Source organism: Stegodyphus dumicola, chromosome 1, assembly GCF_044657685.1.
Source record: "Stegodyphus dumicola isolate Sdum_Otavi_A_Nest chromosome 1, ASM4465768v1".
Classification (NCBI taxonomy): domain Eukaryota; kingdom Metazoa; phylum Arthropoda; class Arachnida; order Araneae; family Eresidae; genus Stegodyphus; species Stegodyphus dumicola.
The window spans coordinates 261,384,013-261,400,185 of record NC_140768.1 but is presented as its reverse complement, the minus strand read 5'-3'; positions in this window follow the sequence as shown (position 1 = coordinate 261,400,185).

The window sequence follows — 16,173 nt, the reverse complement described above, 5'->3', positions numbered from 1 at the left end:
TCGCCTTTTTAGGATTCAAATCATTTTGTTCACAGTTGGCACTGAGAATTTTAAAGATTATGCAAGTGTCCTTTGAATTCGAAGATTTTTTTTAACATTGATGTTATTAACATTGAACCTTTGCAACATTCGAAACATTCCGTTTATTTTTTCTTGGATATGTATTTTGAACAATTATTCACCTTAAGGCCAAACTTTTTTCCCTTACTTATCGACAATATTATCCATCGTTCCTTTAGATACCGAAAAATCATGGCTTTCCCAGCATTTTTTAATAATTAGATACGAATAGTTTTCTTCGGGAAGAGCACAATCATAGCCTTTCGTCCACTGCTTCTTTAAAATCGCCATTTTGTATAAAAACAAAACTGCGAAATAGCAAACGATATCTTAAACTTTCAAAAAATATAGTTGCAATTAAAAATCTTTTTAAGTAGACGATTTTTTTATAGCAAAGCAAAGTCGTCTAAAAAATGCCTCTGTACGCCAGTTAGAGAAATTCTGTAAGGTATTTTCCTTCCTTGCGAATACGACAACAGACAAATATCCATCAGCCTACAAGCATACTATCTTATTTCAAGTCTCTCACATTACTCAGAGCACAAATCTCAACTTTTAGCACTGCGGCAAGAAAGCGTAGAAACTTACAAACGAATACAAATATCAATAAGATATTAATAAATAACCCCAGTGTTTCTGTCCTAAATCCTATTTCCTGGCAACTTCTTGTAATGGATGTTTGAAGATTCAGCCAAGACATCATCGTCAATATTGCCATCTTTAAATCTTTCACTGTAATTTGCTATTTTTCTAAATTTGTAAAGTGAAGAATCATCATCTACCACTTTGTTTTAGTTCAAGCGCCACTGTAGCGTCAATAGGTTATTTTGAAGTAGGAGATATGAAAAATAAGCAGTACCCTCGCAAGAACTCTATCCTGGACCTCTCGAATACGCGTCGATTGTGCTACCGTTACACCACGAAGGCATGCAGAAAGGAGGGAGAAAATCTCTTAATGCTTCATTACTACAAAAATTATAGTTGACATAACTCTGCTAATATACGTAGTAAGTCAAAACTCCTCTCATGAGTATAGGCATTACAATTTACCATTTGCTACACAATATAAACGTTGCAACCTTTTTCTTTTCAAAATTTGGATTTACCTATAAAATTTGATACAAAAAAATTTTGATTAAAGAGAGTTCCAAGATGAATGGTTTTGGAACTCTTTTATTAAATTATTTTCTTCACTATTCCAATTGAATCGAAATTAGATTAAACACATTTTGGATTTTGACGAATTTAGATCAAACGGTTAACTATATTTCAAAGGTGCCATAAATTTTCTTTAAATATTTCTTTAAATATTACATATTACGGGGTTGCAAAGAATAATCGTTACAAATTCCTTTACTATATACCCTGATGTCTGACAAAAATCAAAATTCACTTTTCTTAATGATTCGTGAGGAAACTGAGTCTAAACCTTTCTTCGGCAAAAGAAAATTAAATAAACCCTGTTTCAAATACTCAGTTACAATTCTTTTATCTCGTATCGAAATGACATTAATTCATACAACTTCCTTTACTGAAGTGAAAGATATAAATGCTTAGTTTCAATGGAAATTGAAAACAAGAACTTATATTTAACTTTTTGTAGACTAATGGTTCCTAACCATTGTTTAAAAATCTCTTGAAGATTAGTTGAAATTTTAGGGCAAACTCTTAAGTGATAGAGTCTATTAGGCATTTCAAAGCGGGAAACATGAAAAACCATGAATGTCCTTGCCGAGATTCGAACTCCGGACTACACCAGCGAACATGTTTTCCAATTATAACATGAAGGCATACAGTGAAAAAGAAAAAATTCCTTACATTCCCATCCATTTTAAGAGAATTTAGAACAGAACAGATTCAGCCGCTGAATCCAGGTGGTGCTAATTATCGCCCATCACATTTTAGCTCTGGCACCAAATAGAATATTTTGAATTTTTGGGAGCATAAACATGAGAAATCAACTATGCCGTCGTCAGAGTTTGAATTTGTTACCTCCCGATTACGAGAAGGATGTGCTTCCAGTTAAACCGCGAAAGCACCCTGAGAAAGGAGAAAGCTAAAGCTCTTTATAAACCAATTCAAGTTTAAATACTGAATGTTTCGAGAGAAGTAGGCTCTATTTTAAGATATTAATTACAAAAATCTAGAACAGTAATTAGGGCAAAAAAGGGAAGAAAATTTCTAAAAGTTGCAACTCTTATTTGGGCCTAATAGCTCGCGGCAATGCATATTGGACAGGAAACTCTTCTTCATTTTTTAATTGCTTGAAAAACCTGAATCGGACAAAGCGTTTACAAAAATTCTCACAAGATTTTCTTTTTCAAGAAATAGGAGGTTTATGTCCTACTCATCCTTAAAAGTCCTTCATCGTGTATCTGAACTGATTCTGAGAACAACGCATTTGAATACAAAATAAATGAATTTGTCTGGATTTTAAGTAATAAGTCAACATCCAGGTTGACTTGTCACTTGAAGTTTCTGATCCTGAATTATTCGCATGTTGGAGAAGACAAAAAGACTCCCAAATATCTCCTCTAAGTATAATGAAGTTGACCTTTCGGATAGATGATGATGTACTACGGTATCTATGGTCGTATGGTACTATGGTCGTATGACGTACTATGGTATCACGATAAACAAGCGTAAGCCATTACTAATGCTTTCAAGAAAAGTATTAAATGCACTTGATCCCTTGTAAAGTTCATCAAAAGCATTTTCATAACTTCGGACTGTTGATGAACGTTTTGAATCTGAAAGTGTTCGAAAGATGGAATGATCACTCATATCTCCGAACTTGATCTTAAAAAACTTATCTCGAATGTTTTAGAAAAGCAGACACTGAGCATCCAGCGTACCGCAAAGATGTTATACTTTTACAAACATACATGCCTTGCTAGGAATTCGAAATCGGTCCAGGGATATGATAGCCAAGACCACTAATCATCTTACCAAGCGGCATGTTCTCGGGTTATAATAGTTAAAGGTGTCATATTTCTTAAATGAGCTATTGTTGCATCTATCATTAAACGTACTAATGTTACCAATTCCTTTGTACTTTTGTAACTATATAACATACGAATCATTGAAAAAGCTAATACATACTGGAACAAGCCATCCCGCTGGTGACTGGTGATCCCCTAGCGATTATGGATCTGCGCACTAGGGCGGACTGGAGCCGAATTGCACGTTCGGCCCGAACATGCATGGCCGAGCGTACAATCGCTGAAGACTCGTAATTCCGACCTGGATTCGATTCCAGGCGAACAAGCTGCTGCGTGGGCATTTTCGTGGTTTTTTTCCACGTGTAACGTGTATGCGAGCCAGTATCCCTTAGAAAGTCCTTCACGAAGCCATCCCATTCCTTACTCAGATAGTCCTTACTACAGAGGGGAGATCCTCTTACTCAGAGGGAAGGGGCATAAAAGTTAAGGAACAGGTTAAAAATTATTTTAATATGCTAGGTTGTTCATATAAAACGAATTCGAGCTTAGATTCATATAAGACGAATCCTCGAATTCGAGGATTTGAATGTTTGATGACGAGTAAATGCACTAGAGCTATTTGTCTAAGGAGAAAAATGCCTTCAAGGAGGTCTTTCGAGTGAAACTAAGCTCATATTTCCCGTTACACATGGGGAAAACCCAAGGAGGTTAGAATAGAAGGAGGGAAGGTTCAACTCAAACGGTGAAGCTTGGCGGCCATCTTCCTGTTATCACCGTGACTTGTGCAAGGAAGTCTGTCATTGCAACATTTTTTTCTTTTCTTTTTGAAGCATGTCATCTTGTGTTGCATATGGATGCACAAATAGATTCTCGAAAAAAATTCCGGGCATTATTTTCCACACGTAAGTATTGATTTTCTTTTTTTTATGTAATATGACAACTATGTCAAAAAATATCACAATGTCATGTTGTTTTCTTTCCAGATGTGAAAAAAAAAGAACTTAAATAATCAAAATAAGTTATGTAATATAACTATAATCAAAATATGTTAAATACATTTTAATGTTTCGGTTTATAGCTGGTATCTTCGTTCCTTAAGATACAATTCTATATGGTAGGATTTCAATTGTATAATTTGAACGCTTTAGTTAATTCGTTTTATAACTTTCATGAAAAGTAAGAAATCAATTGTTACTATTTTTATTAATTGTACAGGTGTTAAATAAAGCAATGCTTTTCTTTATATATTAATTATTATTCATTTAAGTTAAGATATACTGTTCTGTTGTTAAAATTTTTTTGCATAAACTTACAAATTTCTGGGCAGTATAGTGATAAAAGTAAGTAAAATATTTACACAATTGAACATGTGGAAAGATGTATCCAAAAACTTATATAGATGTATTTCTGTAATTCAACTTAATTAAAGGCAGTTTCTTTGAGATTAATAAATATGAAATGCCCATAAACTGAAATCATTGAATTCACATAAATCTGTTTTATTTTATTAAGATTTATTTTCTAACCTAAGCAAATCCGTGAAATGTGCAGAAACATCATTTTTTAAAGGCATTAATGTTATGCGCATGCATTTAGATTTCGAACTATTTCTTAATAATTTGCTGTACATAGTAAATTATGGATATCATCTTTATTACTTTAAAACAAAAATTCAACAATAGTGAGGCATTTCATTATAAATTTAACATATTTTTACTGGAAAATAAATGCAAGGAACAGCTTAGAAACACGTACATGTCACTGCCGTAATGCAATGTTTTGAAGTCACAAACATGGACCCCGCTTGTTCGGTGGAGTTTCATTCCCCGATAGTGGAGCATGGAGGTAGGAAAGGGAGGAGGGGCCATTCCGCGCTAGAAGTGAAGCACTGCTTTGAAGCTTGGGTCACCAAACGGGGTGTTCTTTGTTTACATTCAGAAGCTCGCTTGACAAGATTCTGATAGTATTTCGACACACGACAGTTCCATAGAAATCGAAAAAGGGACACTCTGGCATGAAAGAAACATTCATAGTGTTATGGATAATAGCAATTTGTATAGTTTACTGACATTTACGCAAAAATCACATCTTGGTTATTTTTCGATAACTAACAACAGCGATTTTGATTATGAATTTGTTTTATAAAATTCTAAGCTGTTGCACTACAAAAATATAGATTTTAAGAAAATTGCTAAAAGAGATCTGCCAAAATTTATTTTCTAGAAGATTTGAAAAGTTTGAAACTTGATGGCTAAATGTAAATATAAAATTATGTATGTTAAAATATTTGTAATTAGGCACATAGGTCAGATTAAGTTTTTATTAAATAGAGTAACGCATGCAAGGGCTATCTGCCTAAAAAGAGAGATGCCATCGTGGGGGAATTTTGAAGAAAAACTGACCTTTGAGTGGGTATTAAAAATAATACTTATAATTTTCATTCAAATTATATTCATATATATTTTTTTATGTAAAACTTTCGGGTGTATGCTAAATTAGTGTAAATTACTTTACACGAAAAATATAGTGAATGCACAGAAATTAAAGATTTGCAAATGCCGGAAATGATAAATAGGAAATATGTATGGGTATTTATGCATGTGCTTGCAAAAAGCATGCATCTGCCTTTGACAAAATACTTAAATATTCATTAAATTATTTATAAATGTATTTGAAATGAAGAATTTATTCACTTATAAACAACTGTGAAAGTACTGTGAAGAAATCTAATGATTAAATGTATCTAATTTATAATGATTATAAATGTTTTCTAAATATATAATAACCTTAATATTGAATTGTAAACATAAATTGAAATCCTGTTGACAAATACGTTATAAAACTATTTAAGCAAGAATTGTTCATATTGGAAAGCAATCTGTTAAAAGGTATTGTAAAGCAAATGCTATGAGATGCGCACTTAAGAACGTAATAAAGAGTTTGGGAATATGTATTGTTGAAATGAAGGATAAAAAAAAAATCTGATAAGTATAATTAAAAGAATTATTTCCCTTACATTTTATAATAACTCGGTTACAAGTTTTAAATAATACTTAAAAAAAAAAAAAAAAAAAAAAAAAAACTTATTTTATTCCCTTTCAGAAATGTTCAGAGAAAGTCAAGTACTATTTAATTCCTAATAATTCTCTAATTTAAAATGAACCGAATAGAGCATTAATTATAAATTGACTTACATTTTTCGATTTAAAAGAAGCCAAAAAATCATGTCATAATTAAGAAAGTATTTTAGGAAGAAGCTCTATAAATAGAAAAGAAATAATGCATAATTTTAATATTAATAATACAATAAACTTTGATCTTAATTTTTGTACCTTAACCGAATAAAATCGAATCACCTTAATTTTTTTTTTTTTCTAATGTAATTAACGAAAACTTGTGAAAATATTTCATTCAAATTAAACCATTCTGAGAAAACTGTCCTGTGAAAAGTATAGCATTTAATTCCGTTCAGAATGAAATGTTGTTTAAAAATATGTTGTTTTCACATACTTAGGACTCTGAAGTGTTGTAGAAAAAGAAAATATATACATTTATATGTATATTTGCGACGTAATTACAAAATATTTACACCCGAACGCGTCAAATCCCATAGAACTAAATGGTAAATGACCCAATGTTTTGGTCACCACGTAGGGATCGCCGGTGCTTCAGAGCAGGGTACGGAGAAACTTGTTTAGGGCGACTCCTTCTTACTTCCTACCTCCATGTAGTGGAGGAAACTGCGAACCCTCCCTCCTTCTATTCTAACCTCCTTGGGAAAACCACAAAAGTTTGCATGCAGTTAACCTGCCCGCGGCATTTTTACCCGGAACGAACTATCGGTGTTTAGTGGTCTTTTCTCATAGGACATTGGTAGGCCCATGAGTTTAGGAGCAGCATTCTATCGTCCTCTTAGGTTGAAAATTGTTGCTATAACATTATTGTTTTTAACTATATTTTTCTATGGAACAGCGTTTCTCAATCGTGGTTTCCCGGAACCCATATGTTCTGCGGAACATCCGTTCTCCATTAAGCAAAGATGTAGAATTCTACCTGCCTCTGCGTACTACTTGCCAGATCTGCCAGACGGTTCTACCGGCCAGACGGTATACTGGTTAGAGCAGCCGACTGAGATACCAGAGATCCCGGGTTCGAATTCCAGATAATGCATGGTTGTAACTGTCTGTCCCTTCATAGGAGGCAAAGGTGACTCATTTATTACGTACTTCCATAATAAGGTGCTCACTGCTTCTAAACTTAGTAGTGGCCAAGGTATATGATGGCCTGTATGCCCGCCCTTGGGGGGGGGAAAGCAGAATTTTACCAAAAGTAGAGATGAATAAGGCTTATCATATGAAACATCTTTACACTTAATTTCACATCCACAAATATGTTAAGTTACTCCAAATTCCTCTAATTATCGTAATTAATTGATTAAAAATTTTACTTGTTGTTTTAATATACTAGTTATTTTATCATGATAAATCTTATGCCTCTTTAACAATATCAACATGAGATGCTTGTTATTTATATCTATTACTTGTGGGTTATAGATACGGGATTAACTCTTAAGCGAGAGAAACAATTCCATATGAGGTTGAAAAAAAAAAAAAAAAAATTTTTTTTTAGTCATTTAAAAAGTGACTAAATTTAACATTTTTTTTATTAACTTTCATTATTAGAAATTCATTATATTTTCCGCATAAATTTTATAAAAGAAAAAGAAAATATTAAGACTGTTATGTCATAATTTGTATCTAGGGGGTTATCCGAGAATATTATTTCAAGATTTCCTCCGTTCTTTCGAAGGGTTAAAAAGTTACAAAACTCTGCTCTAGAAATTTATATAAAATACTCAAAAATTTCGACATGACATTAGAAAACGAAAGTTTCAGTTGCTTGATTTTTTTTTTTTTTTTTACATCAGTTATTAAGAAAAAGAGGTCTTAATTAAAAAGGAGAAGATTAGAGGAAAAAGAGGAAAAACGAATTGGAAAATTTCACATTGCGTAAAGTTATGCTGTAACTGTAACCTTAACAGGAAAGATGGAAATGAAAAGTTTCACATTGCATTCCTTTTCATGATACGGTGGGAAAAAAATGCATATACATCCTTGAGTAACGGATGATCTTCAACGTCTGAGAGGGAAGAGGGTGGAATGAAACATAAAATAACATATCAAAAAGTTCGAAACTTCTCTGAGGTTGTATTTGCGACCGTGACTGACACAATCCCATGTTGCGTCTATTTCCCAAGCAAAAAAATTCTCACGGTTATGAGTATAAACGGAATGAATCTGGAAGCAGACGTGAGAGAATCTTGTTTACCGAACTGATGGTAGGCAAATACGTCAAATTTTTCAAATCCTGCCGAGTTAGTGCATTTTTAATCTTCGAAATTTAATATATTCGCTTGAAAGGGGAGGAGACATATGTTTTAAAAAGTAGGGTTGAGATGTACGGAATTGAGCGGTCCAAACTAAAGTACCAAAATCTAGACAGAAAAAGGGGTGGATAGTGAAAATAACAAGCCTTAAGTAGGATCAAAAATGTAAAAGAGGAAAAAGTATTACTCCAGGGTTGCCACAAGCTTGGCGATATATGTTTAACGCCAAGTCGCTAATCGTGGCAGATGTTACCTCGCAGCAGTATTTGTCCGCCCGTTAAATGTTGTGACAGGTGGATGTCAGCGAGTATGTTCCAAAGGCGCCGGATTAATAAGAATTTGAGTGATACGTCATCGAGCAATTTATAAAACCTGCGGAAGTTTCACCGGCTTTCTCTCTCTTTTTAAATTTTCCTTCAGAAGGAAATGGTACAGAATCAGAAGTTTTATACTTGAGCATAAAATACTCTTTTTTAAACAAATATGAATTTTAAACATCTAAGCTCTTATAATTTGATTGGAATAAGATATTATTAACGTAACGAAATTGCTATTATTCAAGTAAATAATGTTATTGTTATTATTTCATTAATTGCTTTGCGTGAAGGTCTAAAAAGGCAAAATTTGAGTGTAAAAATAACGTATTGTACATTTCGTTGCATTTTATTCGAACTTAATTTTTATTAATGGTGTCGTAGAACTTCAAATAAAAATTCTATCAACTCAACAAATCTATTAACCAATGATGACAATTATACTAACAAATGAAAAATTCATTCGGATAGTTAAAATTTAACTAGACAGCCTGGGAATGTGGTATTCTGAACTAAGTTAAAACTGGTATCTTACGTATTCTTAGGATCTGCTTAATTTTAAAAGTGCCCCATGCAAATTATTGTTATCCAAATTGGGATCTTCATCATGAAACGACTGCTGAATTTAAATTAGCTTTTTCATTTTGAAGAACGATATGTTTTTTGGGAAATAGCAGTTTTCATTTCACACTCAATCTTTCATTTCTATTATTTTGGGGAATGAAGAGTCATATATCTTGAGAAATAATAGTTTGGTTTTTATTTTGCATCCTTTGCACAAGGTTCGCCCATAAAGTAACCCGGTAGTTTCTTATAAATAAGAAAAAGATTACTAACCTCCAAATAAATTTATCTCCTTCAAAATAATCACCAGAGGAGTCTATATAACTTTTCCAACGTTTCTTCGGGTAGTTCCAACTGTTTATCGGCGTTGGAACTACCGTTCGCAAAATACGCGTAACATTTTAATTTAATAGGTGAGACGTTTTCAAATCTCTTTCCTTTCATTTCCATCAAAAGCTTAGTAAAAAGGAAAAAAAATCAATTATCGATAACTTGGGATAATATAGTGGGTGATTTATCACTTCTATTGAATGCTTAGCAAGATATTGCTGTACAGATAATGCTGTATAGGGCCTGCATAATCGTGTAAAAGAAGCCATGGCTCAGAATCAAAAGGTTCCTCCCTAATTCGCCTTATCCTGTTTCTTGCACGTCCATGTAAGCATCTTCTTGATTGCACCTCCTTGGTCTTTTGTACCATGCACTTTATCTTCTTGTTCCTGGGTCGTATTATGGGCACCAAGTCTCATCTTCCACTATAATACATATTAAGAAATTGTTGTCCTGTTGGTCCCAGTAGTTAGGAAATCTTTATATAAAGCTTTTCTATCTTCTTTTTGCTGTTCTGTCAAATTCCGAGGCACAAACTAAGCGCAAACTTTTCTCATTTTCAGATTTTCAATTAAAATTAATCTACAGCTTTCTTTGTTTATCCCAAGCATGTCTGGAAGTTGCTGAGTTGTTACACGTCTATCAGCTCTTATCAAAGAACGAATTTTTTCCATATTTTTCTCATTCTTTGAAATTGAAGGACGCCCTATCTTTAGTTCATCTTCAGCGCTTTCGCGCCCGCATTTAAAGCGGTTAGACTGCTCATACACTTGCGTTCTCGACAACGGTGCAACACCATATACTCTTCGAATCATCTCTTATAACGTTGTTCCATCTCGAAGCAAATTTTTTTTATAGAATAGCTTTTCAGTAAAAGAAAATGACTCGGGCGTTTTGATATGCACATGACAAAATAACCATTCTAAACTGGCTTTAACAAGAGCTGAGATACCACTCTTTCTAAATATGTATTTATATTTTCCCTTTTTTTTTTATTTCAACATTTGGCTAATTTGTCCGGCTATTTTATGAGCGCACCTCGTGTTAATTTAAATGCAAAATTAGTAGCAGGAGATTAATGGAAAGGGGACAATTTTTGTTATTATTAAAATAAATAATGTTAGTATGTTTTTTGCATTAATTGTTATTATTATGTTTTTTGCATTAATTAATTCTTTTATCAAAAGCAAAAAAGTTAGTAATGTCAGACTCTTATTACCCGTATCAGTACTAATTAGTGAAAATGATTAGAGATAATCATTTAGTGATATCATTTATTATCATTTAATCAAAACCATTTAGTTGAAATAAAATAGTATTAGTGAACTAGATGCGCGTTGGAATAATGTTTTCTATATAATTTGCTTTTAAATATAGGCTGTTTCAGATCTACAATAAATAAAACAATGTTTAATAAAATTCTTAAATTTTTCAAGCTTCGTACGTAGTGCTGCTTAAAAGCAATGAAATAAGTATATCTATATAAATTAAAAACAGCCGTTTTTAACAAAACAAATTCTTATAAAATTCTGTAATGAAATTTTTGAAGCATCATACAGTGCTGCTAAAAGCCAATGGAATAGTTTCACTTAGATGTAGGCTGTTGCAGATATATAAGAAATAAAACTAAAGCTAATAAAATTCTGAAAGCTTTTAAAGCTTCATTGAACATAATTAAAAAAATTTATAAGTATAATTCAGTTTTAAATGCAGGCTGCCGCAGATCCCCAACAAAGAGAACAAAATCTGGTAAAATTCTGCAACGAATTTTTTTCAAACTTCGGGTAGCCCTGTTTAAAGGCAATGAAATAACCGTATCTGTGTAATTCTCTCTTAATGCAGGTAATTGCAACAAACAAAACTTAAGTTAATAAAATTCTGAAGATTTTTTTAACCTTCGTATGTAATGCTGTTTAAAAGCAATGGAATCTATATGACCTGTGTATCAATCTTAAATGCAAGCTGATGCGAATCTACTACACTAATATCAACAACAATAACAAAATCTAAAAAAATTCTGGCATTTTTTCAAGCTTCGTACATAGCATTGCTAAGACTATTTCCTCTAAGCCTTAGAGGAAATGACACAGTTTTGTCGTAATAAATATTAACAACATAATTTCCAACCATTTTTTGGCCAGGCATCGACTTTATATCCTTTTAAAAGCATTTTTTGACGAGCGTTTCAGTCTTCGAATTCCAACCGGGGAATTTCCTATCTAAAAAGTTTGTAAAAACGTGAGGGGAAATTAAAGAATTAAATGCATGATATTCCAAGAAAAAGAAACATATTTTACTTTTTTTTTTTTTGGTAAAACTTATTCTTCGGAAAATAAAAGTGTCTCTTACAGAGCAGTTGGTCTTAGAGACTTATGTCTCTATATGAGATATAGATTGACCTTATGCGTATGACTGCTGTTGGAGGAAAAAATGCATGAACAGTTTGCCGCTTTGTCAGTGTATGCTTCTACGCAGAGCTGGGTTAACCATTAAGCAAAATAAGCCCATGAAAATAAGCCCTTTGGCCATCAAGGATAGGCAACACCCACAAAAAGGTTCTTGGAACTCATAGGAAGAGAGTACCACAAGAAATTCTGATTGCTTGTTTTACCATTAGGCAGCTAAACCAAGACGGAGAGAGAAGTTGGGGGAAAACAGGTATTAAATGCATTACGTAGGGGCTACCAAAATCTTTAAAGTGCTTAATCCAGTTCTGCGTGTACTACAGGTCACGTAACTAAGGTAAGAAGGAGGTGACATTGATCTATAAGGTCTCCAAACTTGACTGCTTGAGAGTTTTTAATGTTAGAGATATGCATAGAGGACGTTTTTTCGAAATATTGGGCATTATGATACTATTTATCATCTACCCGGCCTGAAAAGTATTCTACTGCATGAGACAGAAGATCTCTAATTTAAATTTCACATGATCCAGAGAATAAACATTTCTCAGAGTTGTGCCATTCAGCTTCGAATAAGATCTTTTCCTTTCAAGTTATAATTGTATCTGTTTAAAAACTGGGCGCTTTAAAAGCAATAAATTTACTTTTTAGTAATTTACTTTTTTATGTTATTTTAATAACGTGTTTAAAAATACTTTATATTACAATTACTGATATATAAATTTTTTATGAACATATACAACATTTCTCACGTTAATTATAGATGTTTTAACGCCAATATAATATGAATAGATCAATATAGAATACTTTTGTTTTTATGTAGGATTTCTTCAAAGAAAGTGTTCAAGAATGTTTCGAGAATGTTGTTAAATGATACAGAATGAAAATGTTATGCAAGTCACAGGGTAGATCAGACTGCTTTGTGCGAGGCAAAAGTATAAAAGTTGCAACTAGATAAACTATTTTCAATGCTTTTATTAATACTATAAAATATTGCTACGTTATAACTTTCTTATTGATTTTAAGCACAAAGCATAATTTATTTTCTCACTAACATTCTTGCTGACATTAGGTGACCGGGTTTCTCAGTCAGACTTAAAGCAGCTGTGTCAGTTATACAGTCAGACTTAAGACAGATATCCCATTTATCAATCCGACTTTAGACATACATCTCGATGTGTGCCAGTCAAATTTGTGACGCCGGTGGCACTTAAATATTGTCCCGTCGACAGTGAAAATTGGCTATTATCAAACCATAAAAGTTGTAAGAAATGCCGCGAAAGTTGCGCCAAACGTTCCTGCGGAATTCTGAAGGAACTTGATTCCTCTTTGTTTAATAAACAGTATTCGACTCACTTTCCTTTTGCTCTTCTTAAAAATGCTTTTGTCGATTTCTACTATTTTGTTAATATTCCCATTTTATCGGAAGCTCTGTTTAGAATCTGTCGAGGAGTACCAAACTACTGTAGTATCTGTCTATGAGCACAAACTATAAGTACCATTAGGTAACTATTGCACTCTATAGCAGTTTTTTTACGTCCATATTCATTATATTGTGTCCATTAAAAGCACACTTTGTTGATGGTAGGATCCCACAACATTTAAAAATAATCCACTTCTTGCTGTTCTGTAGAAGGCATATCCCCAATTTTAACAATTTTTTCAAAATGCAGGGAATAATAATCATTTCTAGCTTTATTTTCTTGCGTACACTATATTTTGCATCCAAGTTAAGTTTAACGGTTTTCATAACATTTCGCAGTAATTTATAAATTTAAGCCTTTTAGGTATTTCTTTTAAAAAATTAAAAAAAAAGTATTATTAAACAACAATATTTTTTTAGACATTTTGATATTTTTTATGCTATTTTAGGTTCAAAAGAAATTGTAGAAACGAGTGAAGAACTTTTAAAATTGAGATTCTTTTTGAGCTAATCTCTAACTTTATTCCATAGAAAATATTTAGCTTTAGGAGTATCAAGTATTTAAGAAAAGATGTGAAAGATTTGTATATATTCATATTTGTTTAATTGTTTGAAATTCTGTCTTCCCACTTTTATTGCATTGTTAGCATCAGAGGGTTTCATAACGGATGTCTTTGGCTTCTGCAACAGATTAAAATCGTAATAATAATTTAAAACGCATATTGTTTGCAACAATATTTGCAACAAGTTTCAGCGTGCTGACATCTTTACGTGAACTTACCTAACAACTGATAAAAATTTATGTCATAAAACACAGAAAAGGCAAGGCAAGTAATATTATTATGCGAAGAAGAAAGGTGGAAACTTTTCGTCCGTTATCTGGACAAAAAATATGTAGACAAGAATATTGTTTTTAATAGGACATACATCCTTATCATTTATTATTTAAATTTTATACTAGTTTGTTTTTCGATTAATCTTATCCTTTGTTTTTATGTTATTTTGTTATGTTATTTATTCCCTTTGTTATTATTTGTATGAAATTTTGTCGGTTACAGCCATTCTCTTGGCGTTATCTCCTGATTACTTAATTCTTGTTTTTAGTTGAGGATTTTTTCGGTGAAATGTTTGCCATAATCTGAAGAAACATTGTTACTGACTGATAAGAAATGAGAGACCGTAAGCTGTGTAAATATTGAATCAAGTCATAACGATTTTGTTATGCCTGTATTTTCACTTCCTTAAACGATTATAAATGGTCTTTATTATTGTTATAAACAGCTGAAGAGAAAAATCTTTGAGTTCAAGTGTTTTGAATTTGACTCATGCATGTCGTTTAAAAAGTGCAACTCACGTGAAAAGCAAGTTTGCAATGGTGCAATGTGATGAAAATTCTGAAAAAAAATATGTGTTTTAGTAAACATTTCTGAAGGTAATATTTTTCCACAGAGGAATTTCGTGATTTGTTTTGAAAGTAATTTTTGAAATTAACTGTAAAAGCGTTCGAATGTACTATAGTCCATGTATTAATAAGAGTTTGGTTTTAATATAAGTGATAGGCGCTATATTCAATATCTCCCTATTATGTCTAATTCAATGATCCAGTGATGTTCGAAAACCTTTATTTTACAATACTGAGCACAATAAATATAACTATTCATACGGTATTTTTTAACAATCAAAAGATCACCATATTTTTACATTATTATTTTTTTTGAGTAACATTTATTTCTTGGATCATGCTTTATCAGAATGTGAATTACTTCAAGTTTAAAGAGAGAATAAAGCTGTTGTTTAGAATGATTTTTGTGGCAACCATCCATTAAAACTGTTTAAACTTGGGATAAAAAGCTTCACACCTAACCATTCTATGGACTGGTGACAGAATTTTGCATCTGTAAGATATGAATCACTTATTTGCAGAGCCGAGTTAATAGGTGAAAGTTCGATTTTCTGTTTTACTGCTTTAAATATTTGAATTCCTGATATTCCACAAGTAATTATGACTAAAAATTATTAGTCCAAAAGGGCGGTAGCCCAGAAGGGCTATTAATCTCAAAACGGCATTTCGTGGGGTTTCACTATAAACGGCGAATCACTTTTTAAATTGTTGCCACCAAAAGTTTTCGCTCGCCTGCATTAAAGACATTAAAAAATGAAGAGCTTGTATGAATGTGGGCATGTTTCTCGTATTGTGAAAAAACGACGGTACCTAGAGCCATCAAATTTTGGCAATCCTCCACCCGAACACAGGCACCTGGAAGCCGGAATTTTAAATTTCGAATTTGTTTTATTATCTGTTTCATATTTTGTAAAACTTTAACGAATTTCTCTGATTAACAAACTCAACGATTTCAAAGCCAGAAATGGCAACACTGTACGGAAAAACAACATTTTTATCTCTAGCGCGCGAGATTTTGTATTGGAAATTTTAAACATATGCTGTTTTTAAATATTTTATGATATTGCTGTTGAATTGAATTTTATGTGGTTTAAGTTCGAAGAACGTGATATTTAATAAATAAGGCAACACAGAAAACTTTAAAAAAAACACCCCTTTGGGCGTAATATAAAATCTGAAAACTTTCAGATTATTTTTTCAATTTTTTTCGTTGTTGAATGCGACTTTTGTTGTACTACTTTGTCTGTTACCTATATTGTTCAAGTTTAATTGGACACCTATTTATTTATTTGTAAAGCTAATTAATTATTCATCACATGCAGAAAGGTTAAGTATGTGCAGTTATATACT